The sequence below is a fragment of the Schistocerca serialis genome, chromosome 2 (genome assembly GCF_023864345.2).
Source record: "Schistocerca serialis cubense isolate TAMUIC-IGC-003099 chromosome 2, iqSchSeri2.2, whole genome shotgun sequence".
In the NCBI taxonomy this organism is placed as follows: domain Eukaryota; kingdom Metazoa; phylum Arthropoda; class Insecta; order Orthoptera; family Acrididae; genus Schistocerca; species Schistocerca serialis.
This window is the reverse complement of record NC_064639.1, coordinates 594,433,599-594,460,297: the sequence shown is the minus strand read 5'-3', so window position 1 is coordinate 594,460,297 and position 26,699 is coordinate 594,433,599.

Sequence of the window (26,699 nt, the reverse complement as noted above, 5' to 3'; positions counted from 1 at the left end):
TGAATATCAAGAGCTCAGATGGAAACCCAGTTCTAAGCAAAGAGGGGATAGCAGAAAGGTGGAAGGAGTATATAGAGGGTCTATACAAGGTCGATGTACTTGAAGACAATATTATGGAAATGGAAGAGGATGTACATGAAGATGAAATGGGAGATACGATACTGCGTGAAGAGTTTGACAGAGCACTGAAAGACCTGAGTCGAAACAAGGCCGCGGGAGTAGACAACATTCCATTAGAGCTACTGACGGCCTTGGGAGAGCCAGTCCTTACAAAACTCTACCATCTGGTGAGCAAGATGTACGAGACAGGCGAAATACCCTCAGACTTCAAGAAGAATATAATAATTCCAATGCCAAAGAAAGCAGGTGTTGACAGATGTGAAAATTACCGAAATATCAGTTTCATAAGTCACGGCTGCAAAATACTAACGCGAATTCTTTACAGGCGAATGGAAAAAACTGGTAGAAGCCGACCCCGGGGAATTCTTTACAGGCGAATGGAAAAAACTGGTAGAAGCCGACCCCGGGGAAGATCAGTTTGGATTCCGTAGAAATGTTGGAACGCGAGAGGCAATACTGACCTTTCGACTTATCTTAGAAGAAAGATTAAGGAAAGGCAAACCTACGTTTCTAGCATTTGTAGACTTAGAGAAAGCTTTTGACAATGTTGACTGGAATACTCTCTTTCAAATTCTAAAGGTGGCAGGGGTAAAATACAGGGAGCGAAAGGCTATTTACAATTTGTACAGAAACCAGATGGCAGTTATAAGAGTCGAGGGACATGAAAGGGAAGCAGTGGTTGGGAAGGGAGTGAGACAGGGTTTTAGCCTGTCCCCGATGTTATTCAATCTGTATATTGAGAAAGCAGTAAAGGAAACAAAAGAAAAATTTGGAGTAGGTATTAAAATCCAGGGAGAAGAAATAAAAACTTTGAGGTTCGCCGATGACATTGTAATTCTGTCAGAGACAGCAAAGGACTTGGATAAGCAGTTGAACGGAATGGACAGTGTCTTGGAAGGAAGATATAAGATGAACGTCAACAAAAGCAAAACGAGGATAATGGAATGTAGTCGAATTAAGTCGGATGATGCTGAGGGAATTAGATTAGGAAATGAGACACTTAAAGTAGTAAAGGAGTTTTGCTATTTGGAGAGCAAAATAACTGATGATGGTCGAAGTAGAGAGGATATAAAATGTAGACTGGCAATGGCAAGGAAAGCGTTTCTGAAGAAGAGAAATTTGTTAACATCGAGTACAGATTTAAGCGTCATGAAGTGGTTTCTGAAAGTATTTGTATGGAGTGTAGCCATGTATGGAAGTGAAACATGGAAAATAAATAGTTTGGACAAGAAGAGAATAGAAGCTTTCGAAATATGGTGCTACAGAAGAATGTTGAAGATTAGGTGGGTAGATCACGTAACTAATGAGGAGGTATTGAATAAGATTGGGGAGAAGAGAAGTTTGTGGCACAACTTGACTAGAAGAAGGGATCGGTTGGTAGGACATGTTCTGAGGCATCAAGGGATCACAAATTTAGTACTGGAGGGCAGCGTGGAGGGTAAAAATCGTAGAGGGAGACCAAGAGATGAATACACTAAGCAGATTCAGAAGGATGTAGGTTGCAGTAGGTACTGGGAGATGAAGAAGCTTGCACAGGACAGATTAGCATGGAGAGCTGCATCAAACCAGTCTCAGGACTGAAGACCACAACAACAACAACACGTTATTCCACTTGTCTTAATATAATTTATGGGCGCTATCAAAACGTGGTGATCTCTATATTTATGTCACTGTTAGGTGACTCCTAGCTCACTCATTTGTTACATAGTTTAATTCTTAATTTCTTTGCGTGTTTTTGGTACTTGCATTGTTTAATTCATAAATTTCGGGCGTATTATAATATTTGAGAGTTGTAGCATCGCGTTTTAGTACCTGAATAGTGTAAATTCGCGTAGTCGTTTGTCTTCTGTTTTTGTTTTGAACGGCCAGTGTCGGTTGGTCACAGTCAGTGTGCTCCCTGCCGCCGTTGGATAAGCAGCTGCAGCAGCAAGTCGTATACTCCTAGCTCACTCATTTGTTACATAGTTTAATTCTTAATTTCTTTGCGTGTTTTTGGTACTTGCATTGTTTAATTCATAAATTTCGGGCGTATTATAGTATTTGAGAGTGGTAGCATCGCGTTTTAGTACCTGAATAGTGTAAATTCGCGTAGTCTCCTTCCGCCGCCGAGCAGTGTCAGCAGTGCGCAAGTAGCAGCATTACTGCATTTATTAGGCAATCTTGTATTTTAATAACCGTTTAAATTTTGTTGATTTGTTTGCGCTCTCTGTAGATTAGTTCAGACGTTCTTTGCAAAACAGTTTTTAGCATGGATAGGGACTGCAACCGCTGTGTTCGGATGCAGGCTGAGTTGGCATCCCTTCGCTCCCAGCTTCAGGCAGTGTTGGCTTCGGTCACACAGCTTGAGGCTGTTGCCAATGGGCATCACTGTGGGGGTCCGGATGGGGGTTTATCGGGGACGGCCAGCTCGTCCCACGCATCCCCTGATCGGACTACGACTGTGGTTGCCCGGGATACTGCCCACATTGAGGGTGATCCCTCACCTGTGGTTGAGTGGGAGGTCGTCTCAAGGTGTGGCAGGGGGCGAAAGACATTCCGGAGGGCTGAACGGAAAGCCTCTCCAGTTTGTCTGACGAACCGGTTTCAGGCTCTGTCTCAGGCTGATACTGATCTTCGGCCTGACATGGCTGCTTGTCCTGTTCCAGAGGTTGCCCCTCAGTCTGCAAGATCCGGGCAGTCGCAGAGGGTGGGCTTACTGGTAGTTGGGAGCTCCAACGTCAGGCGCGTAATGGGGCCCCTTGGGGAAATGGCAGCAAGAGAGGGGAAGAAAACCAATGTGCACTCCGTGTGCATACCGGGGGGAGTCATTCCAGATGTGGAAAGGGTCCTTCCGGATTCCATGAAGGGTACAGGGTGCACCCATCTGCAGGTGGTCGCTCATGTCGGCACCAATGATGTGTGTCGCTATGGATCGGAGGAAATCCTCTCTGGCTTCCGGCGGCTATCTGATTTGGTAAAGACTGCCAGTCTCGCTAGCGGGATGAAAACAGAGCTCACCATCTGCAGCATCGTCGACAGGACTGACTGCGGACCTTTGGTACAGAGCCGAGTGGAGGGTCTGAATCAGAGGCTGAGACGGTTCTGCGACCGTGTGGGCTGCAGATTCCTCGACTTGCGCCATAGGGTGGTGGGGTTTCGGGTTCCGCTGGATAGGTCAGGAGTCCACTACACGCAGCAAGCGGCTACACGGGTAGCAGGGGTTGTGTGGCGTGGGCTGGGCGGTTTTTTAGGTTAGATGGCCTTGAGGAAGTACAGAAAGGGCAACAGCCTCAATGGGTGCGGGGCAAAGTCAGGACGTGCGGGGAACAAGCAGCAATCGGTATTGTAATTGTCAACTGTCGAAGCTGCGTTGGTAAAGTACCAGAACTTCAAGCGCTGATAGAAAGCACCGAAGCTGAAATCGTTATAGGTACAGAAAGCTGGCTTAAGCCAGAGATAAATTCTGCCGAAATTTTTACAAAGGTACAGACGGTGTTTAGAAAGGATAGATTGCATGCAACCGGTGGTGGAGTGTTCCTCGCTGTTAGTAGTAGTTTATCCTGTAGTGAAGTAGAAGTGGATAGTTCCTGTGAATTATTATGGGTGGAGGTTACACTCAGCAACCGAACTAGGTTAATAATTGGCTCCTTTTACCGACCTCCCGACTCAGCAGCATTAGTGGCAGAACAACTGAGAGAAAATTTGGAATACATTTCACATAAATTTTCTCAGCATGTTATAGTCTTAGGTGTAGATTTCAGTTTACCAGATATAGACTGGGACACTCAGATGTTTAGGACGGGTGGTAGGGACAGAGCATCGAGTGACATTATACTGAGTGCACTATCCGAAAATTACCTTGAGCAATTAAATAGAGAAACGACTCGTGAAGATAACATCTTGGACCTACTGATAACAAACAGACCCGAACTTTTCGACTCTGTATGTACAGAACAGGGAATCAGTGATCATAAGGCCGTTGCAGCATCCCTGAATATGGAAGTTAATAGGAATATAAAAAAAGGGAGGAAGGTTTATCTGTTTAGCAAGAGTAATAGAAGGCAGATTTCAGACTACCTAACAGATCAAAACGAAAATTTCTGTTCCGACACTGACAATGTTGAGTGTTTATGGAAAAAGTTCAAGGCAATCGTAAAATGCGTTTTAGACAGGTACGTGCCGAGTAAAACTGTGAGGGACGGGAAAAACCCACCGTGGTACAACAACAAAGTTAGGAAACTACTGCGAAAGCAAAGAGAGCTCCACTCCAAGTTTAAACGCAGCCAAAACCTCTCAGACAAACAGAAGGTAAACGATGTCAAAGTTAGCGTAAGGAGGGCTATGCGTGAAGCGTTCAGTGAATTCGAAAGTAAATTTCTATGTACCGACTTGGCAGAAAATTCTAGGAAGTTCTGGTCTTACGTTAAATCAGTAAGTGGCTCGAAACAGCATATCCAGACACTACGGGATGATGATGGCATTGAAACAGAGGATGACACGCGTAAAGCTGAAATACTAAACACCTTTTTCCAAAGCTGTTTCACAGAGGAAGACCGCACTGCAATCCCTTCTCTAAATCCTCGCACAAACGAAAAAATGGCTGACATCGAAATAAGTGTCCAAGGAACAGAAAAGCAACTGGAATCACTCAATAGAGGAAAGTCCACTGGACCTGACGGGATACCAATTCGATTCTACACAGAGTACGCGAAAGAACTTGCCCCCCTTCTAACAGCCGTGTACCGCAAGTCTCTAGAGGAACGGAGGGTTCCAAATGATTGGAAAAGAGCACAGATAGTCCCAGTCTTCAAGAAGGGTCGTCGAGCAGATGCGCAAAACTATAGACCTATATCTCTGACGTCGATCTGTTGTAGAATTTTAGAACATGTTTTTTGCTCGAGTATCATGTCGTTTTTGGAAACCCAGAATCTACTATGTAGGAATCAACATGGATTCCGGAAACAGCGATCGTGTGAGACCCAACTCGCTTTATTTGTTCATGAGACCCAGAAAATATTAGATACAGGCTCCCAGGTAGATGCTATTTTTCTTGACTTCCAGAAGGCGTTCAATACAGTTCCGCACTGTCGCCTGATAAACAAAGTAAGAGCCTACGGAATATCAGACCAGCTGTGTGGCTGGATTGAAGAGTTTTTAGCAAACAGAACACAGCATGTTGTTATCAATGGAGAGACGTCTACAGACGTTAAAGTAACCTCTGGCGTGCCACAGGGGAGTGTTATGGGACCATTGCTTTTCACAATATATATAAATGACCTAGTAGATAGTGTCGGAAGTTCCATGCGGCTTTTCGCGGATGATGCTGTAGTATACAGAGAAGTTGCAGCATTAGAAAATTGTAGCGAAATGCAGGAAGATCTGCAGCGGATAGGCACTTGGTGCAGGGAGTGGCAACTGACCCTTAACATAGACAAATGTAATGTATTGCGAATACATAGAAAGAAGGATCCTTTATTGTATGATTATATGATAGCGGAACAAACACTGGTAGCAGTTACTTCTGTAAAATATCTGGGAGTATGCGTGCGGAACGATTTGAAGTGGAATGATCATATAAAATTAATTGTTGGTAAGGCGGGTACCAGGTTGAGATTCATTGGGAGAGTGCTTAGAAAATGTAGTCCATCAACAAAGGAGGTGGCTTACAAAACACTAGTTCGACCTATACTTGAGTATTGCTCATCAGTGTGGGATCCGTACCAGATCGGTCTGACGGAGGAGATAGAAAAGATCCAAAGAAGAGCGGCGCGTTTCGTCACAGGGTTATTTGGTAACCGTGATAGCGTTACGGAGATGTTTAATAAACTCAAGTGGCAGACTCTGCAAGAGAGGCGCTCTGCATCGCGGTGTAGGTTGCTGTCCAGGTTTCGAGAGGGTGCGTTTCTGGATGAGGTATCGAATATATTGCTTCCCCCTACTTATACCTCCCGAGGAGATCACGAATGTAAAATTAGAGAGATTAGAGCGCGCACGGAGGCTTTCAGACAGTCGTTCTTCCCCCGAACCATACGCGACTGGAACAGGAAAGGGAGGTAATGACAGTGGCACGTAAAGTGCCCTCCGCCACACACCGTTGGGTGGCTTGCGGAGTATAAATGTAGATGTAGATAGATGTAGAATTATTATTCTTTATAACCCAAAAACGGCGTCATGGCTGCCAAATGACATTTTCTACAATGTATGACCGCCTTCTACATCTGTATTTACAGTTTTGGGGCAGTTAGTTACAGTTTTGGTGTAATTTGTTGAAATTTTGCCGATTTTCTCCGGTACTCCAATGTGAGATCACCTTCCATTTCTATATCTACAGTTTTGGGGCAAGTAACTACAGGGGGCTATTTGTTGCAGTATTGTCGGTTTTCTCCCAGTACTCTAAATAGCCATATTTCAAAATCGTCTTCGAAAGACTCACAGAAGTACAAGAATTTTAATGTTTAAGTATTACCACAGTGCGTTATTTAAACAAATACACATCTTCTATATATTTTATTTAGCGTATGGCAAGTACAAATTACGTTTATAGAGAAATAAGCTGCTACAATAACTTTATAACTTTGGCACTAAAAACAAGACATAAAAAATTAAATACAGTTATGTCATGAACAACGTATGTATAATTACAAATTAACATTTAGGTTTTTAATATATTGAACTGCACTTCGAGTCGCATCCAGGAAGTCCGTTGTTTGACCTGAGTAGGCTCTCAGAGGGCACTCTGCAATGATGTGCCGGATCGTCTGCTTCTCAGCGCCGCAGTCGCACTTTGGGGATGGTGCTTTTCCCCATTTGTGTAGAGAGTCCGCACATCGACCGTGGCCCGTCCTGATCCTGTTGAGGATGGTCCAGGTTTTACGTGGTAAGCCAAAGCCTGTATAGAAATTACACTAATACTTTACGTTTTGTTAAAAAAGTTCCCACAGTTATACCACCACTGGCACACGATAGGAATAATAACATCTTTCTTATAAACAACCAAAAATGAAGAAGAGTTTCTTCAGTGGTCAGCGGTATGTATTCTAAGTGCACACTGCTGCAACCGCCCTGCCCCACAGTCATCATTGCCCTGCAACAAGCTCTGCTAAATGACTGCTAGTACAAGTGCAGACAGTTCGAGAGGCCATTGCCGGTACACACACAGAAAAATATCTCACCTCACTCAACACAGCAGTAGCAAGAACAGATTGCACATTGTTCAAGTCCACAGCACCATCCAAGGCAACATCTAAATGAGGGCTGATACTTCCAGGATAACAAAACCATTTGTAATTATAAAACTCATTCGAGGAGAGCACATGTGTGAAGTTGTTTGCCTTTTAGCAGCTTTTAGTGTGGTCTGCATTCTGCTTATACTATGTGATCAAAAGTACCTGAACATCTATATCGTGCTGTGCTCTTGCTGCAACTATTATAAAGCAGCCATGTGTGTGAGGGGTATGGGCGAGGTACAATGGTCGTTCAATAAGTAATGCCCCACTTTTTTTTCTCAGAACACATTTACTTTTAACAGTCAGAATTTGGTGACTATATACATCATCATGTTTTGTCCATGCCCTATTTTTGTACGTAGTCTCCATCACGTTCGATGGCCGTACGCCAACGTTGTGGAAGAGCATGTATTCCCTGCCGGTAAAAGCTCTTGTCCTGTAGGCATAGCCATGCTTTCACTGCATGACTGACGCTCTCGTCATTTTCAAAGTGTGTTCCCCGTGAGGATCTTTAAGCTTCAACAATTCAGATGAAATGGCCTTTCTTTGAAACTTGTGGTCTTCTGTGAGCATTCGTGGAACCCATCGTGAGCACCTCTTTGAATATCGGAGAGTCTCGATCATTGCAGACGCACTTCCAATGCTGACCGGCAGCTGTAGAGCCAACTGTCGAGTTGTGATGCGCTGGCCGTCACGACTAATGGCATCCGAACGATTCAGCATGTCTGGAGCAGTGGCTGTGACAGGACGTCCAGAGAGTGGCTGGTCGCGGGGCTCTGTTTCTGCACTTCCTGAGGCTCTAACTTTCTTTACGCATCACCCAATTGTCCTATCAACTGCATCATCGCCCTACACTACACACAAACGTTTATTGATGTTCACCACGGTTTCTTTTTCTGCACACAAGAATTCAATACCAGCACGCTGCTTGTAACGTGAGTCGTTTGTAGACGCAATTTTGACGCTGCACTAAGGCTCTGCCATCTGCCGGAATGGCACTAAACTTCACCGGCGCACAGAACAAACATCAAATGTGAAGCACCAAAACGGACGTTTGTCTATGTATGATAATCTTTGTAGCAAGACTCGTACAATGACCATTTTTACGTTGGCTGTACCATATTTGAGTAATAATCGCTATGCCAGTGTCATTGCGATAGCGCATTGTACGCACCCAGGGGTGCTCTGGGTTCGAAACCTGTCACGTATAAGCCTCTTAAAATTCGTCTTTTCTCAACATACCTAATGTGCGATGTATATTAAACAGAGAGCTACTACAGAGCACTTATCACACACAATTTTGAGCTGCAGAGCATTTCTACCACTTTGTCTTAGCAGAGCACTTTACGTAACAGTTGGATAAAATGTATATGCTAACTCACAGACGTATAAACATTTCATCGCCCTGACATACAATCCCTAAAAAGTTTCCCCAGTATAGAGCTGCACACAAACACACACACACACACACACACACACACACACACACACACACACACACACACTGTGGTTGCAAACTTTAAAAAAATAATGAAAGTCCTGTAGAATGAAGACATAGGGACTGTAATGACTCCCGCCAAGTTCATAGGTCTCCAATAGAGGCGCAATTAGATTTCTCTCACTGGTTAAACATATCTTTTATTATCCCCAAGCGTTGCAAGAAAATTATATAATAAATAAGTCCCTTACTTATATTTCGTTCCAAATACAGAACTTCTGTTGTTACTGTCTTATAACATCAATTCTGTTCCATTCGCAAATGGTGTTCGGAAAGAATGTCTGTAGGTAGACCACCGTATTAACTCTACTTCCATAATGTGGTCATTTCGCGAGGTGTGTGTGGGAGTAACTAATATAAAGTTATTTCATAAACAAGTCGATCGCTTACACTTATTTCTGAAGACAGCATTGTTGTGAGCAGAGTGTAATGTGTTAGTGGTGTACAAACCTAATGTCAGAAAGAGGACACTTTGCAGAGTAGACTCCTTCGATACACAGAACAGCCAATACTCAAGAAGCATCGCAATTGCTCCCCTTTTAGCTGCCTTTAGTGCACAGTGTGATCTAGACAATGCATACACTATATAATCAAACGTATCTGAACATCCACTAGTGGAAATCCACACAGTAAGTGTCTACCAGCCAAAATGCACAAAATGTTTAGGTCTGTTACGGAAAAACTTAAATTGCTCTAAATTATCCAGAGCTGGTATGGGGTGGAAATCGGTAGATTAACATGTACAGACAACCAAATTATTACAATTTTAGCAAAATTGGGTGATTTATTGATTGGAAAGAGCTTCACAAACTGGTGCTTATGCAAACAGCTATTCAGCTTGGCATTCATTGACAGAGTTGTCAACGAGTTCTCTCACTCGGATATTTCCTTCACGGTGCGTCTTTCTTTTTATCTTCGAGTGTACATTAGGCACCGTTCTACTGATTAAGTAGCTATAATCACAGTAGAATCGATATTTCCTCATTCTGCCTGACGACTTCTTTGGTGCAATGACGACTGCAGCTCCTCCATTATTCTTACATTGCAGGGTGATAAACTCTTCCACAATTGATTGAAAGTTATGGGGGACTCTGTATGGTTTTTTATGCACATATGGTTTATATCCAGTCGGAATTCTGTGTTGTGTTTTGGGTATCACCAATAATGTGCCATGATAATTAAATAGGTCCTCGAACTCCAACAACAACTTCTCCATAGCTACTCTCTCTGTTTCCTCCCACGTTTATCTGGTTATTGCTGTGTGATATAGAGGACATTAACCATAACTCTCTCTTCAAAGATGAAGGAAGTAAATTCTTTTTATTAGCTGTAATTCCTTATTGCGGTCATTTCACAAGATGTACGTGCGAAGATGTAACACACTATCCTGGATTTCTTTTCTCAACAGTAAGACCCTCTACATTGTGCACAACACCTTTCTTGTAACGTCTACCAGAGTAGTTGCTTGCCGAACATACTCAAAATATTCGCGTGCTGGATACGTTGTTACAAAACGCGCAGCTCTTCTATAAATCTAATCGGCGTGAATACAGGTAAAGGAAGGCTAATAGATCTCTAGAGCGACGACCAAATAGGCCTTGGCGCTGCACATTTGATGATATGCTGCTTAGTATAACATCCAAAGCTCTCTATCTCCAGCCTCTGTGTACCGGTATCACAATGGGGAAAAATACACTGCCCTTCTTGTAGCTTTTACCACAGGAGTCGTGCCAACTAAACGATTGCTCTGCATCGGATTTCCATTAATCCAGGCTGACGAGCAATAACCTCCAGTCAATCACATTTACATACTATGTAACCATCCTTTCTCAAGCGAATCCAAATGAGAATAGATCTGTACAAAAAAAATTCATGTATTCTGTAATATCACTGTATTAATGTGTTACTAAATGCATAGATCTACTGATCTCTGTGAGTACTCCAACGTTTGGTCATTTTCCATTGGTATTAACTATAAACGCGAACATCCTTTATTCCTCAGTCGCAGCCAAAATTTTTCCATTATTGCCTTTAAAGTAATAGTTAAGCCTTGTTCGCACATCTGCAATGGTCTGCTCTCCTTCCAGTAGCAGTCTGTATTAGCCACTTTCGCAGTACACTCCAGATTTTGTTCTCTCCTGCATTTCTAGTTTTCTCTAACACATCAACCTCACTTAAAGAAGCACTTTCTTTACCAGGGAACGGTTTAAGTCCATCTGACATATTGGTCCTCTTTCCTAAGATTTTGTGGAAATCAATTATAATTCGGTAATATCTACATTTGACTGTACTGTGGAGGATGGTTCCTACAACGATGTTGGTCTGTTGTTGTGGTCTTCTATCATGTGCAAGCCTCTTCATCTGCAAATAACTTCTGTTCATTACCTTCTAATTCGTTACGTTATCTATCCATCTAATCTTCATCATTCTTCTGTGGCAAAACATTTCAAAAGCTTCTATTCTCTTCTTCTCTAATCTGTTTATTGTCCACGTTTCACTTCTATACGTGGCTTAACTCCAGACACATAGCTTAATAAAAGAATACTTGACACTTAAAACTTTACTCGATGCTAAAAAATTTCTCTTCTTCAGAAACGTTTTTCTTGCCTTTACCAGTCTACACATTATATCCTCTCTACTTCGGCCATCATGAGTTATTTTTCCGTCCATATAGCAAAACTCATCTATTAGTTTTAATATTAAATTTCCTAATCTAATTCTCTCAGCATCACCAGTTTCAATTCGACTACATTGCATTATCCTTGTTTTGATTCTGTTGGTGTTCATCTTACATGCTCCTTTCAAGACACTGTCCATTCTTTTCAATTGCTCTTCCAAGTCCTTTGCTGCCTCTGACAGAATTACGTCATCGGCAAACCTCAAGGTATTTATTTCTTTTCCCTGAACTTTAATTCCTACTCGAAATCTTTCTTTGGTTTCCTTTACTGCTTGCTCAACGTACAGATTGAATAAAATCGGTGATAGGCTACAACCCTGTATCACTTCCTTCTCAACCTCTGTTTCCCTTTTATGCCCTTCGACCCTTATAATTGCCGTCTGGTTTCTGTACAAGTTATAAATAGCTTTTCGCTTCCCGTATTCTACCGCTGCTACCTTGAGAATTTCAAAGAGAGTATTCCAGACAACATTGTCAAAAGCTTTCTCTAAGTGTAAAAATGTTATAAACGAAGGTTTGCCTTTCCTTAACCTATCTTCTAATACAAGTCGTACGGTCAGTAAGGCCTCGCGCGTTCCTACACTATGTGATAAAAAGTATCCGGACGCCCCCAAAAACATGCGTTTCTCATATTAGTTGCATTGTGCTGCCACTTACTGCCAGGTACTTCATATCAGGGACCTCAGTAGTCATTAGAAGGGATACGTACAGCGCAATAGCGTACAGTCCGACCTCGTCTGTTGACTGACAGAAACCGACGGTTGAAGAGGGTTCAAATGGTTCAAATGGCTCTGAGCACTATGCGACTTAACTTCTGAGGTCATCAGTCGCCTATAACTTAGAACTACTTAAACCTAGCTAACCTGAGGACATCACACACATGCATGCCCGAGGCAGGATTCGAACCTGCGACCGCAGCGTTGCGCGGTTAAAGACTGAAGCGCCTAGAGCCGTTCGGCCACTTCGGCCGGCCGGTTGAAGAGGGTCGTAATGTGTAATAGGCACTCTATCCAGACCATCACACAGTAATTCCACACTGCACCAGGATCCACTGCAAGTACTGTGACAGTTAGGCGGCAGGTGAGAAAACTTGGATTTCATGGTCGAGTGGCTGCTCATTAGCCACACATCGCGCCGGTAAATGCCGAAAAACGCATCGCTTGCTGTAAAGAGCGTAAACATTGGACGATTGAACAGTGGAAAAACGTTGTGTGGAGTGACGAATCACGGTGGCGTTATGGTGTGGTTGTGTTTTCATGGAGAGGGCTTGCACCACTTGTTTCGCGTGGCACTATCACAGCACACGCCCACATTGATGTTTTAAGCACCTTCTTGCTTCCCACTGTTGAAGAGCAATTCGGGGATGGCAATTACATCTTTCAACACGATCGAGCACCTGTTCATAATGCTCAGCCTCTGGTGGAGAGGTTACACGACAATGACACCCGTTTAATGGACTGACCCGCACAGAGTCCTGATCTGAATATTATAGAACAGCTTTAGGGTGTTTTGGAACGTGCCAGGCTTCACCGACCGACGTAGATATCTCTCCTCAGTGCAGCACTCCGTGAAGAATGGGCTGCCATTCCCTAAGATACCTGCCAGCACCTGACTGAACGTATGCCTGCGAGAGTGGAAGCTCTCATCAAGGCTACAGATGGGCCAACACCATACTGAATTCTAGTATTACCGATGGTGGGTGCCACGAACTTGTAAGTCATTTTCAGCCATGTGTCCGGGTACTTTTGATCACATAGTGTATATTTCTCCGGAATCCAAACCGATCTTCTCAGATGTCGGCTTCTTCCAGTTTTCCATTCTTCTGTGAAGAATTCGTCATAGTATTTCGAAACCGTGACTTATTAAACTGATAGTTCGGTACTTTCCTTACTTGTCAGGATTTGCTTTCTTTGGAGTTGCAATTGTTACATTCATCTTGAAGTCTGAGGTATTTCCCCAGTCTTACACATATTGCGCACCAGGTGGAATAATTTTGTCATGGCTGGCTCTCCAAGGCTATCAGTAGTTCTGACGGAATGTCGTCAACTTCCGGGGCCTTGTTTCGACTTAGGTCTTTCACTGATCTACCAAATTCTCCTCACTGTATCATATCTCCCAAGCCATTATTATCTACGTCCTCTTCCCTTTCTATAGTATTGCTTTCAAGTTCATTTCACTTGCAGCAATCTCTTCTTTGCTTAGTACTGGTTCTCCATCTGAGTTCTAGATATTCAAAGTGGTTCTCTTTTTTACAAAGGCCTCCTGTAGGTCGTATGTATCCTTCCCCTAGTGGAGTATGCTTCTAAATGGTTCAAATGGCTCTGAGCACTATGGGACTTAAAATCTCATCAGTCCCCTAGAACTTAGAACTACTTAAACCTAACTAATCTAAGGACATCACACACATCCATGTCCGAGGCAGGATTCGAACCTGCGACCGTAGCAGTCACGCGGTTCCGGACTGAAGCGCCTAGAACCACTCGGCCACCGAGGTCGGCTATGCTTCTAAATCTTTACATTCTTCCTCTAGCCATTCCGGCTTAGACATTTTGTACTTCCCATCAATCTAATTTTTATACGTTTGTGTTCCCTTTCACCTGCTTGATTTGCTGCATTTTTAAATTTTTCCTTTCGTTAGCTGAATTCAATATCTCCGGCATTATCTAAGGATTTCTATTAGGCCTGGTCTTTTTACCTATTTGGTCCTCTGCTGCCTTCACTATTTCATCTCTTAAATCTACCTATTCTTCTTCTACTGTGTTCCTTTCCCCTGTTCTAGTCATACGTTGCCTAATGTCCCTCCGTGACTCTCAACAATCTTTTATTCTTTCAATTTATTCAGGTCCCATCTCCTTAAGTTTCTACCTTTTTCCAATTTCTTTAGCTTTTATCTACAGTTTATAACCAACACATTGTGATCAGAGTCCACATCTGGCAATAGATACGCCCTACAATTTAAAATATGATTCCGAAATCTCTGTCTTACCATTATATATTCAATCTGAAACCTTCTGGTGTCTCCTGGTCTCTTCCACGCATACTGCCTTCTTTCATGATGTTAAAACAGGTTTTTGTTGTTATTAAACCATGCTCTGTACGAAATTTTAGCAATCACCTTCCTCTTTCATTCCTTTCCCTCCAGCCCATATTCAACTACTATATTTCCTTCTCTTCTTTTTCCTGCTGTCGAATTCCAATCGACCATCACATTTAAATTTTCGTCTCCCTTAACTATCTCAATAATTTCTTTTATCTCTTCTTACATTCCTTAAGTCTCTTCATCAGCTGCGGAGCTAGTTGGCATATAAACTTGTGCTTCTGTCGTGGGTGTTGACTTTGTGTTTATCTTGGCTACAATAATGCGTTCACTATGCTTACGCGCATTCCTATTTTCTTATCTACTGCATTCAGCTGTTCCTCCTGTCGCCGAACATCACTATATTTAACTTCAATCAATCTCTTCCCTTTCTATATTTTCTAACCTATCTATCCGATTAAGAGATCTAATATTCTATGCTCCGATCCGTAGAACGCAATTTATGCTTCTCCTGATGACGACATCCTGGTAGTCGCCACCCGGAGATCCGAATGGGGGACTATTTTAGCTCCAGAATATTTTATCCAAGATGATGTCATTATCATTTAAACATACAGTAGGGCTGCATGTCCTCAGGAATAATTACGACTGTAGCTCCTCCTTGCTTTCAGCCGTTCGCAGTACCAGAACATTAGGCCGTTTTGGTTGATGTTACAAGGCCAGATCAGTCAATCATCCAGACTGCTGCCCCTGAAATACTGAAAAGGCCCCTGCGCCTCTTCAGGAACCACACATTTATCTGGTCTCTCAACAGATACCCCTCCGTTGTGGTTGCCCCTATGGTGCGGCCATCTGGCACGCAAGCCTCCGCACCGACGTCGAGATCCATGCTTCATGGGGGTCTAAATCGATGCATACTGCAAACTCCTAATCAATATGTGAAGCTGCTCCTCAACTGGAGCGACAGAAAAAAAATCGCAGCACCAAGGAGGAGTTATGCGACAGAAACAGAAGTTGGTAGGCGTGTTCCTACATCTTAAAGATTATGTCTATTCAAACTTCGCGCCGGTCACTTAAGAGTGGCGCTAGTAGCCCCACTATGAGGATGCAAATCAGGATTGCGTTGAATACATGCTGTAACGGTCGTAAATGTTGGTTACCTTTGGGGTTGGACATGGTGAATTGATGTTAGTCAAGAATGCCTTTACGGTGACAGAGACGCTACTATCAGTATTTCACTAAGTTTGAGCGAAGTCATGTAATAGAACTACGAGAAACTACATGTTCCTTCTGCGATACTACAGAAAGACTTAGCAGGAATGTAGGCCCTGTACATGATTGCTGGCAGCGGTGTTCACGGGAATGAACAGTCGCAGGAAGACCGGGCTCGGAAAGGGCACGTGACACTAACGAGAGGGAAGACTGTCGTGTTCGGTGTACGGCTCTGGTGCATCGTACTGCATCTGCAGCAGCAATTTGAACAGCAGTTGGCACCACAGTGACACAACCAACTGTTCGATTACTTCAAGGACAGCTCCGAGCCAGTCGCCCTGTAGCGTGCATTCCAGTGACTCCAAACCACCGCCATTTGCGACTCCAGTGGTGTCAAGCGAGAGGTCATTGGAGGGCAGGATAGAGATCTGTTGTGTTTTCTCATGAAAGTTGGCTTTGCCTCGGTACCAGTGATAGCAGTGAGTTGGTTAGGAGGAGGGCAGTTGATGGTCTGCAAACAACCTGTCTGCGTGCTAGACACGGTGGACCTACACCTGGAGTTATGGTCTGGGGTGCGATTTCGTGTGACAGCAGGAGCACTTTCGTGGTTATTCCAAGCTCCCTGACTACTGAACTGTACGTCAGTCCGCTGATTCAACCCGTTGTGTTGCCACTCATGAACAGCATTCTGGGATGAGTTTTCCTACAGGATAATTCTTGCCCACAACCAACGTTAACACCCGTGTATTGACCGAGCAAGTGTAACAGCCCTGAAACTGAATTCCAAAAACTGATACCCGGCACCTGTACAACACAGTGCATGCCTGTTCGTATGCTTGATGTCAACAGTATGTCGGTTGCACCGGTTATTAATGTACCAACATTCCACATCTGCAATGGCTTATTTCACGTTTACATAAGCTGTGACTGCAATGTTAATCATTTAAATGTGTTACCTAGGCAAATGTATTCCGAAAACTTTATTACTCTACTGCGATGTTTTTCCGCCACTGTATGGTTCAAAATGGCTCTGAGCATTATAGGACCTAACTGCTGAGGTCACCAGTCCCCTAGAACTTAGAACTACTTAAACCTAACTAACCTAAGGACATCACACACATCCATTCCCGAGGCAGGATTCGAACCTGCGACCCTAGCGGTCAGGCGGTTCCAGACTGTAGCGCCTAGAACCGCTCGGCCATTCCGGCCGGCCCGCCACCGTATGTTTTAGAAATTGTCATCCTAGAATGGCAGATAGAAATGAACCATTGAAGGGTACAAAATGGAATAGGTATATAAATTTTACCATCGACGGTCTAACCTTTTACAATGATCTAGTGGTCTTGTCTCCGTGATACAGCAGCAGAGACACGAAACGAAAACTGGGCTGTGAGTCTCCTTGGAGAAGACGTACTTTGTGAAAAACGTAAAATCAGCGACAAGGAAACAGGAGGTCAGAGTAGAAAAAGTTAAGCAATTGGGAAATTGGAAATACCTACATGAATGGATAGAGCCTAACCTATGAAAGAAAGGGGGCATCGTGTCACGCACGTACAAATGGATATGACCTACCAACTATCTAAGGGAATCTACAATTAGAGATCGGAACCCTTACCAGAATTAGACGCTACTGCGCTGCTATTGGGCCAGAGGCTGTAAATACTGCAGACACTCTTAGCGTGAACAAGAAAGATCTAATGGGGGACTAGGGGCCAAAGACAGAAACAAAATTACGAAAAATCTCGGTCCCATCGGAGAAAACAGTGAGTATAGAAGGCGTCACAACCATGAACTGTTTACGGAGATGAAGAAGATAAGTGACCCAATTCGGAAAAGAAGGATTGCCCTTTATGACAACATGACAGGAATGAGATTAGGAAGGATATTACAACGGATATTAACCAACTTTCGAGATAAGGGAATCGAAGAACGTACTTCACCGAAGTTGATAAAATTCTAATAGAACTGGAAATTTCTTGTAACGATATTCAGCTGCTTGATCCACTTAAGGAAAAATTACGAAGACACAAAGATTTCAAAAAAAAAAAAAAAAAAACCGAAGCTGAAAATAGGAAAGATGTGAACCCAAAGGAGAAAAGAACAGCACTCGAAATGGATGTAGGAATACTGGGCAACAGCAAAGGCTCGGAAAAAGAGAATGTTGAGTTAACGTGCTCCTTATTTCGCCGAAACGAAGAGTATGATAATAATAATAATAATAATAATAATGTTATAGCAGTCTACGTAGTTACTGCAATGACATGAATCCTATTATTATTCTGACACATGGTTAACAGCTCTCACAAAATTTCTGCCAAAAGGCAGTAATAGGACAATAAAAAGGATGACATACTGGCTGTACTGAATGAATAAAACCTGGAGCAAAAGTTAATTATGCCAGGAAAGAATGGTAAATAATAGAAGTCCTCGAGAGAAGAGACACTTAAAAAAATTCCACAGGATATGTAAGAAAAGGAGCCGAGCTGGGACACAAAAGAGACTGCTGGTCTCAGGCAACGCGAACAATGGGGATTGCAGTGAACTGTCGCGCATATTATTGTGATAAAACAAATGCGCATTTTGTCACATAACGTCAGGCAGTGGTGATTACAAAATACGGAAAACAGTTTAACCTTCGCTCCTTGTGACGCATGAGAGTCTGTAGTTTGCAAACACGCAGTCTGCTGCTGGAGCACACACTGAACAGCTCAGGAACACTAGTGTTTTGGCAGTGGAAACCAGAAGTGAAGCAGTCGATCCTCCTCTTGTATTCCGGACGCAGTAAACTACACTTTAGCTGCATTTTTACATTTTTCTACCGTTCATTTCTGCATCTGACTTTAACAAAACAAACTGAACACTTTACCTACAGTATATTCGCTAAGCTTGTTCATGTAACATTCTATATCTTCAATATAACACCGAATTTTGCTAAACAGGGGACTAGAGCCACAGCTACGTACATGACTCATGTCGTGGGAGGAGGTAGTATGGACCAAAACAAGAAAAAATTTACGGTGAACGCAAGTTCTAAAATGCATACCTTAAGAGCTATGACCACTTGTAGAGTCAAAAACACAAGTAAATATCAAGGGTATACGTAACTTTGGCTAGGATGAACACGTAGGTATGAAGCCGTAGTCCATGTCTAATCCAGTGAAGTTAGGATGACTGTTCTGTATAATCTCGAAATTAACAAATGTTTTTTGCTGTCCAAACTTTAACTGAACGTTACTGATACAAAGTCTCAACAGCAAGGTAGCCCACTCGGTAGTAGAAGCGATATTTCTAGGTCGTCTGGTCTTGATGATTTCGGGCAGAAATCAAGACGACACTCGCTGAGCTCCACACCGTTCGCCAGAGGTCGCTGTGGTCGGCGTAATTAGCCTTCTCTCGTAGTGCCAACTTGCGAGAGCGTGCACCTACGTTGTCGCATCGTAGCTATCGACGCCACAACTTGTTCAGTAGTCTCACAGTATCGACGTTGAACGAGTGCTCATAGATCTTCAGGTACACAATTAAGGGCCCGTGTTTACTCGGCATGTTTTTCTAGTTTTGGTCGATAATACCATCCCTAAAAGTTTGTAGGTTGCGTTCTGCTTACCCCTGTCTATATGTGGACGTGTATATAATTAATAACGTTTGATCTTGAAATAATGTAAATAACATCAGTTTTTCGCCGCTAAAGTGAGGAAAAAGCAAGCGCTCTTCTAGCTTAGGTCTACTCGCTACGGTTGTTACCAGTACAAAAATATCGAATGACATTTTTTTGTTTTTCTTCTACCGTCGATGATAAATGAGAGTGAATAGGAGCAGAGATACGATGGCGTGATGGAAAGTAATGCCTCCGATTTTTTTTTATGACAAAACTCTTGAAGCTTTTGTAAATTAAACAGACGTTATTAACATTATACACCTTCATTCTTCACGCCTACATATTTACTTATCAACAAAGTCGTCCTGGCGACGGACATGTTTCTCCCAACGAGAGACCAGTGTTGATACCGTCACTGTAGAGTGGTTGACTTTGATGACGGAGCCTCAACCTCACCTCTGCTTACCCCGCTTCCTCGCTATCAAAGTGAAGTCCTCGCAGGTGTTCTTTAAGTTTTGGAAACAGATGAAGTTCGGATGGGTCCAAGTCGGTATTGTGCGGAGGGCGATGGCGACGGTGAACCCAAAGCGCCGGACTGTCTAGATGCCGCAGCACTCGTCTGTCGTCTGGTCTGGTATTGTCATGTTGAAGGACAGGCTGCTTAATGTGTGGTCGAACTCTTCGAATTCGAAACTCGATTACAGCACGCTATTTCTCACGCGCTGACGTAGTTAATCACAAATCGCCACGTTACACGCTACTATTCGTAGATCGCTAACGGCAGAGGACTGAAAATACGTTGACAAGAGATATAAAGATGGACAATGTTGATTATGACTGTTTTACTGAAAAAGCTTTAAGAATTCTCACAAAAAAATTTGGAGACATTACTTTCCAGCACGCCCTCGTACACACACACACACACACACACACACACACACACACACACACACACATACACTCATACAAGACGACGCACTACGAAGGGATTACCAAATTATAAGAATAGGGCGGAAATCGCAAGAAACAATGAGTCTACATCTACATCTACGTGATTACTTTGCTATTCACAATAAAGTACCTGGCAGAGGGATCAATGAACCACCTTGCCGGCCGGTGTGGCCGTGCGGTTAAAGGCGCTTCAGTCTGGAACCACGTGACCGCTACGGTCGCAGGTTCGAATCCTGCCTCGGGCATGGATGTGTGTGATGTCCTTAGGTTAGTTACGTTTAATTAGTTCTAAGTTCTAGGCGACTGATGACCTCAGAAGTTAAGTCGCATAGTGCTCAGAGCCATTTTTGAATGAACCACCTTCAATCTGTCTCTCTACCGTTCCACTCTCGAAAGGCACGCGGGAAAAACGAGCACTTAATTTTTTCTGTGCGAGCCCTGATTTCTCTTATTTTATCGTGATGATCATTTCTCCCTATGTAGGTGGGTGCCAACAGGATGTTTTCGCAATCGGAGGAGAAAACCGATGACTGAAATTTAATGAGAAGATCCCGTCGCAACGAAAAACGCCATTGTTTTAATGATTGCCACTCCAATTCACGTATCGTGTCTGTGAGCTGCCCTTCTTTGTACTTTTTCGATGTCATCCGTCAGTCCCACACCGTGCAGCAATACTCCAGAATAGGGCGGACAGGCATGGTGCAAGCAGTCTCTTTAGTTGACCTGTTGCATCTTCTAAGTGATCTGCCAATGAATCGCAGTCTTTGGTTTGATCTACCCACGATATTATCTATGTGATCGTTCCAATTAAGGTTATTTGTAATTGCAATCCCTAAGTATTTAGTTGAATTTACAGCCTTCAGATGTGTGTGACTTATCGCGTAATTGAAATTTAGCTGATTTCTTTTAGTACTCATGTGAATAACTTCTCACTCTTCCTTATTCAGGGTCAATTGCCACTTTTCGCACCATACAGAGATCCTATTTACATCATTTTGCAAGTCGTTTTGATCATATGATGACTTTAGAAGACGGTAAATGACAGAATCATCCCCAAACGACCTAAGACGGGTACTCAGATTGTCTCCTATGTCGTTAATATAGAGCAGGAACAATAGAGGGCCTATAACACTTTCTTGGGGAACGCCGGATATTACTTCTGTTTTACTCGATGACTTTCCGTCTATTACTACGAACTGTGACCTTTCTGACAGGAAATCACGAATTCAGTCGCACAACTGAGGCGATACTCCGTAGGCACGCAGTTTGGTTAGAAGACGCTTGTGAGGAACGGTGTCGAAAGCCTTCTGGAAATCTAAAAACATGGAATCATTTTGATACCCACTGTCCATAGCACTTATTACTGCATGAGTGCAAAGAGCTAGTTGTGTTTCACAAGAACGATATTTTGTGAAACCGTGTTGACTATGTCTCAATAAATCGTTTCCTTCGAGGTACTTCATAATGTTCGAATACAGTATATGTTCCAAAACCTTATTGCAAATCGACGTTAGTGATTTAGCGGATTACTCCTACTTCCCTTTTTGGGTATTGGTGTGACTTGAGCAATTTTCCAGTCTTTAGGTGCTGATCTTTCTGTGTGCGAGTGGTTGTATATAACTGCTAAATTGTGATCTGTTCAAGACCAAGTCTCACAAATTGAGCAAGCCAATAACGCGTTGAACACCTCTGGGTTTTATGCAAGCGCTTATTTGGTTCAAATGGTTCAAATGGCTCTGAGCACTATGGGACTTAACATCTGTGGTCATCAGTTCCCTAGAACTTAGAACTACTTAAACCTAACTAACCTAAGGACATCACACACACCCATGCCCGAGGCAGGATTCGAACCTGCGACCGTAGCAGTCGCGCGGTTCCGGACTGAGCGCCTAGAACCGCTAGACCACCGCAGCCGGCCGCTTATTCGGCTTGTCATTGATTGACAGAGTTGTTCGATGGTCTGCTGAGAGGTATCGTGCCTGATTCTGTTCAATTGGCTCATTACATCACCAAAATCCCGAGATCGTTGGAGGACCCTGCCGATAACGCTCGAAACGTTCTCAGTTGTGGAGAGATCCGTCGTCCTTGCTGATAAAGGTAGGGTTTGACATGCACTAAGACAATCAGCAGAAACTCTTGCTGTGTGCGGGAGTGCATTATCTTGCTGAAATGTAAGCCCAGGATGGCTAGGATGGCTGACTTGAATGGCAGCATAACGGAGCATAGGATATCGTCGACGTACCGCTGCACTGTAAGGGTGGCGCGGATGATAACCAAAGGGATCCTGCTTTGAAATCAAGTGGCACTCCAGACCATCACTACTGGTTGTAGGGCCGTATGGCGTGCGACAGTCAGGTTGGTATCCCACCGTTTCCTAGGCCGTCATAGTCCTGAAATCTCATTGGCTGGAGCTGAACTGTCTTCAATGATGAGTCCAGCATCGAACAGAGCCCCGATAAGCTGCGTCTTAGTTGTCTGAAGACTCTCCAAATGGTGGTGGGTTACCAACCCGACGGTCTCCCATCGTACGGCCTGAGAGCCTGGAACGGTTGTCTGGGGTACCTTTTCTTTCCGTGGCAGGACCCCTTTGGTTGTCATCTTCAGCATCCCTACAACACAGCGGTACGCCGAAGATATTCTACGCTCGATTTTGTCGGGTAGCAGGTTCGCCGGATCTCTTCCAAACTGAGACCGTTTGGAGCATTATGGGTAGGGCTCTCGAACCAGCTCGGGATTTTGACGATGTAACGCGTCAATTGGACAGAATTTGGCACGATATCCCTCAGGAGCACATCCAACCACTCTGTCAGTGCATTGCTTGCATAAGATCCAGAGGTGGACCAACACGTTATTGACTTGCGCAATTTGTGAATGTCTTTCTCTTGAATAAATCATCCAATTTTTGTGAAATGGTAGTCGATCGTGTGCCTGTACATGTACATCACATGTACCGATTTCCGTCCTGTTCGGAAAATTCCTTCGTGGTCTGTTGTTTTTTTTCCTTTCTCTTTTTACTTTTTTGTCTCAGAGTGTATTTTCTCATGTGGGCGCCTAATCGATAAGAAGAGAAACATAAAAGAAAAAAATGTAATAAAAACAGTTGCTATATTACGTCCACGATAAATAAAAGCACCGTGCTATTTTGCAGCCGGGTGAGTTGTGGAACAGTGCACCGCCCAGATGTCCGCCTGCACGGCTGAGTAGGGCATATGACGTTGACAATGCGATAAGAGAATAGCTCTTTACAGTGAAGTAGGAGTTCACTTAACACAACAAACGCGTAATAAATTGCAGTGTGAGTTGGCGTGAATCAACAGGACGCAGCGGCGATTACAGGGCGGCGGTGAGCGAGTACAGTGGCGGCGCGGCGGTCCGTTGTTTACTCACAGAGAGACGCCGGAAGGGAAGGGTGGCTGCGGCTATCTGCAGATACCCGGCAGCCGGCAGCCGGCGGCCGCTTCCTCCCGCCGTATCGCCCGGCGTAGGTTCACTTGCTGCGACCTCCGCGCGCGGTGGCTGCCGCTCCAGCACAGCGCCGTCCAGGAACTCTTTGAGTGATTAAAAACAACTGCATTGTTTCAGTTGCTACGTCAAGACACTTGTACCAAGGTCAAAATTGGAGCATAAGTTCCTAGCGTTTTTGTTTTGCATGTTGGTATCCCGGTTCGTATGACTGTCATTTTTTATTGCCGGCCGCTGTGGCCGAGCGGTTCTAGGCGCTTTACTCTGGAACCGCGCTGTTGCTACGTTCGCCGGTTTGAATCCTGCCTCGGGCATGGATGTGTGTGATGTCCTTAGGTTAGTTAGGTTTAAATACACTACTGACCATTAAAATTGCTACACCAAGAAGAAATGCAGATGATAAACGGGTATTCATTGGACAAATATATTATACTAGAACTGACATGTGATTACATTTTCACGCAATTTGGGTGCACAGATCCTGAGAAATCAGTACGCAGAACAACCACCTCTGGCCCTAATAACGGCCTTGATACGCCTGGGCATTGAGTCAAACAGCTTGGATGGCGTGTACAGGTACAGCTGCCCATGCAGCTTCAACACGATACTACAGTTCATCAAGAATAGTGACTGGCGTATTGTGACGAGTCAGTTGCTCTCAATTGGTGAGAGATCTGGAGAATGTGCTGGCCAGAGAAACAGTCGAACATTTTCTGCATCCAGAAAGGCCCGTACAGGACCTGCAACATGCGGTCGCGCATGAAATGTAGGGTTTCGCAGGGATCGAATGAAGGGCAGAGCCACGGGTCGTAACACATCTGAAATGTAACGTCCAGTGTTCAATGTGTCGTCAATGCGAACAAGAGGTGACCGAGACGTGTAACCAATGGCACCCTGTACCATTACGCCACGTGATACGCCAGTATAGCGATGACGAATACACCTTCCAGTGTGCGTTCAAGGTGATGTCACCAAACACGGATGCGACCATCATGATGTTGTAAACAGAACCTGGATTCATCCGAAAAAATGACGTTTTGCCATTCGTGCACCCAGGTTCGTCGTTGAGTACACCATCGCAGGCGCTCCTGTCTGTGATGCAGCGTCAAGGGTAACCGCAGCCATGGTCTCCGAGCTGATAGTCCGTGCTGCTGGAAACGTCGTCGAACTGTTCTTGCAGATGGTTGTTGTCTTGCAAACGTCCCCATCTGTTGACTCAGAGATCGAGACGTGGCTGAACGATCCGTTACAGCCATGCGGATGAGATGCCTGTCATCTCGACTGCTAGTGATACGAGGCCGTTGGGATCCAGCACGGCGTTCCGTATTAGCCTCCTGAACCCACCGACTCCATATTGTGCTAACAGTCATTGGATCTCGCCCACGCGACCAGCAGTGTCGCGATACGATAAACCGCAATCGCGATAGGCTACAATGTGACCTTTATCAAAGTCGGAAACGTGATGGTACGCATTTCTCCTCCTTACACGAGGCATCACACCAACGTTTCACCAGGCAACGCCGGTCAACTGCTGTTTGTGTATGAAAAATCGGTTGGAAACTTTCCTCATGTCATCACGTTTTAGGTGTCGCCACCGGCGCCAACCTTGTGTGAATGCTCTGAAAAGCTAATCATTTGCATATCACAGCAGCTTCTTTCTGTCGGTTAAGTTTCGCGTCTGTAGCACGTCATCTTCGTGGTGTAGCAATTTTAATGGCCAGTAGTGTAGTTCTAAGTCTACGGTACTGATGACCTCAGATGCTAAGTCCCATTGTACTTTGAGCCATTTGAACCATTTTTAATTTGTATTTCATTGTTACTATTTGAGATTTCACATTGTAGTGTTGTCATTTGGGGATGGTGAGTGGAGCAGTGGACGCTAACAATGGAGTGCCAAGTGGAGAAATGGGAATATTTACAATATATTTTTATTTTTCTGTTTGAGCTCAATAGAGGGGTGACGCCAGCGAGGGCAACCAGAAACATTTGCGTCATGTATTCGAATAATGCTACTGGACCGCTCACGTTTTAAGGAGGATCCTATCGACATTATTTACTCCCCACGTTCAGGTTCACTTGCTGAAGATCATTTAAATGCATTAGTCCTCAATGGTCCATATCAGCGTAACCGAAAACTGGCAAATGTGATGAACTGTGATCATTCCACCATCGTGCGACGTTTCTATGCGTTGGGAAAGGTTCAAAACTGGGCGTATGGGTATCGCATGCTCTAAGCCAAAATCACAAAAATCAGCGTGTCGCCATATGTGCATCTCAGTTTACTCGTCATCAGTTGGTTCGTGAACAATGCCGACTATTCCTATCCCTCATCGTTACTGGTGACGAGTAACACTTTCTTATATTAACATAAGGAAAAGAAAGGAATGGTTGAGCCCAAACAAAGAAAAAGCATTTCTCGGTACATGGACCTGCGCTCATCCACGAAAGATAATGTCATGCATCTGGTAGAATAGCCAGGGCGTGCTATACTACGAATTTCTTCCTCGAGGTGTAACCATTACTACTGGCGTTTATCGTCAGCGCCTGAGACGTCTTGCAGACTCAGCCCAAGGGCAACGACCAGGAAGACTACGTGAAGTGGTGCTACTCAACGATAACGCCCGGCCGCATCCTGCCAGACTGACAAAAAGCACTATACAAGAGTTGGGTGGCGAAGACATTCTGCACCCATCTTCATCACCTGATCTTGCTCTCAGATTTTGACCTGTTCCAGTCCCTATCGAACAACCTTCAACGGACTTCCTTTCCGGATGAAAATACGCTGCGGATATGGCTTGATGGTTCCAGAATGAGATTTTCGCTCTGCAGCGGAGTGTGCGCTGATATGAAACTTCCTGGCAGATTAAAACTGTGTGCCCGACCGAGACTCGAACTCGGGACCTTTGCCTTTCGCGGGCAAGTGCTCTACCATCTGAGCTACC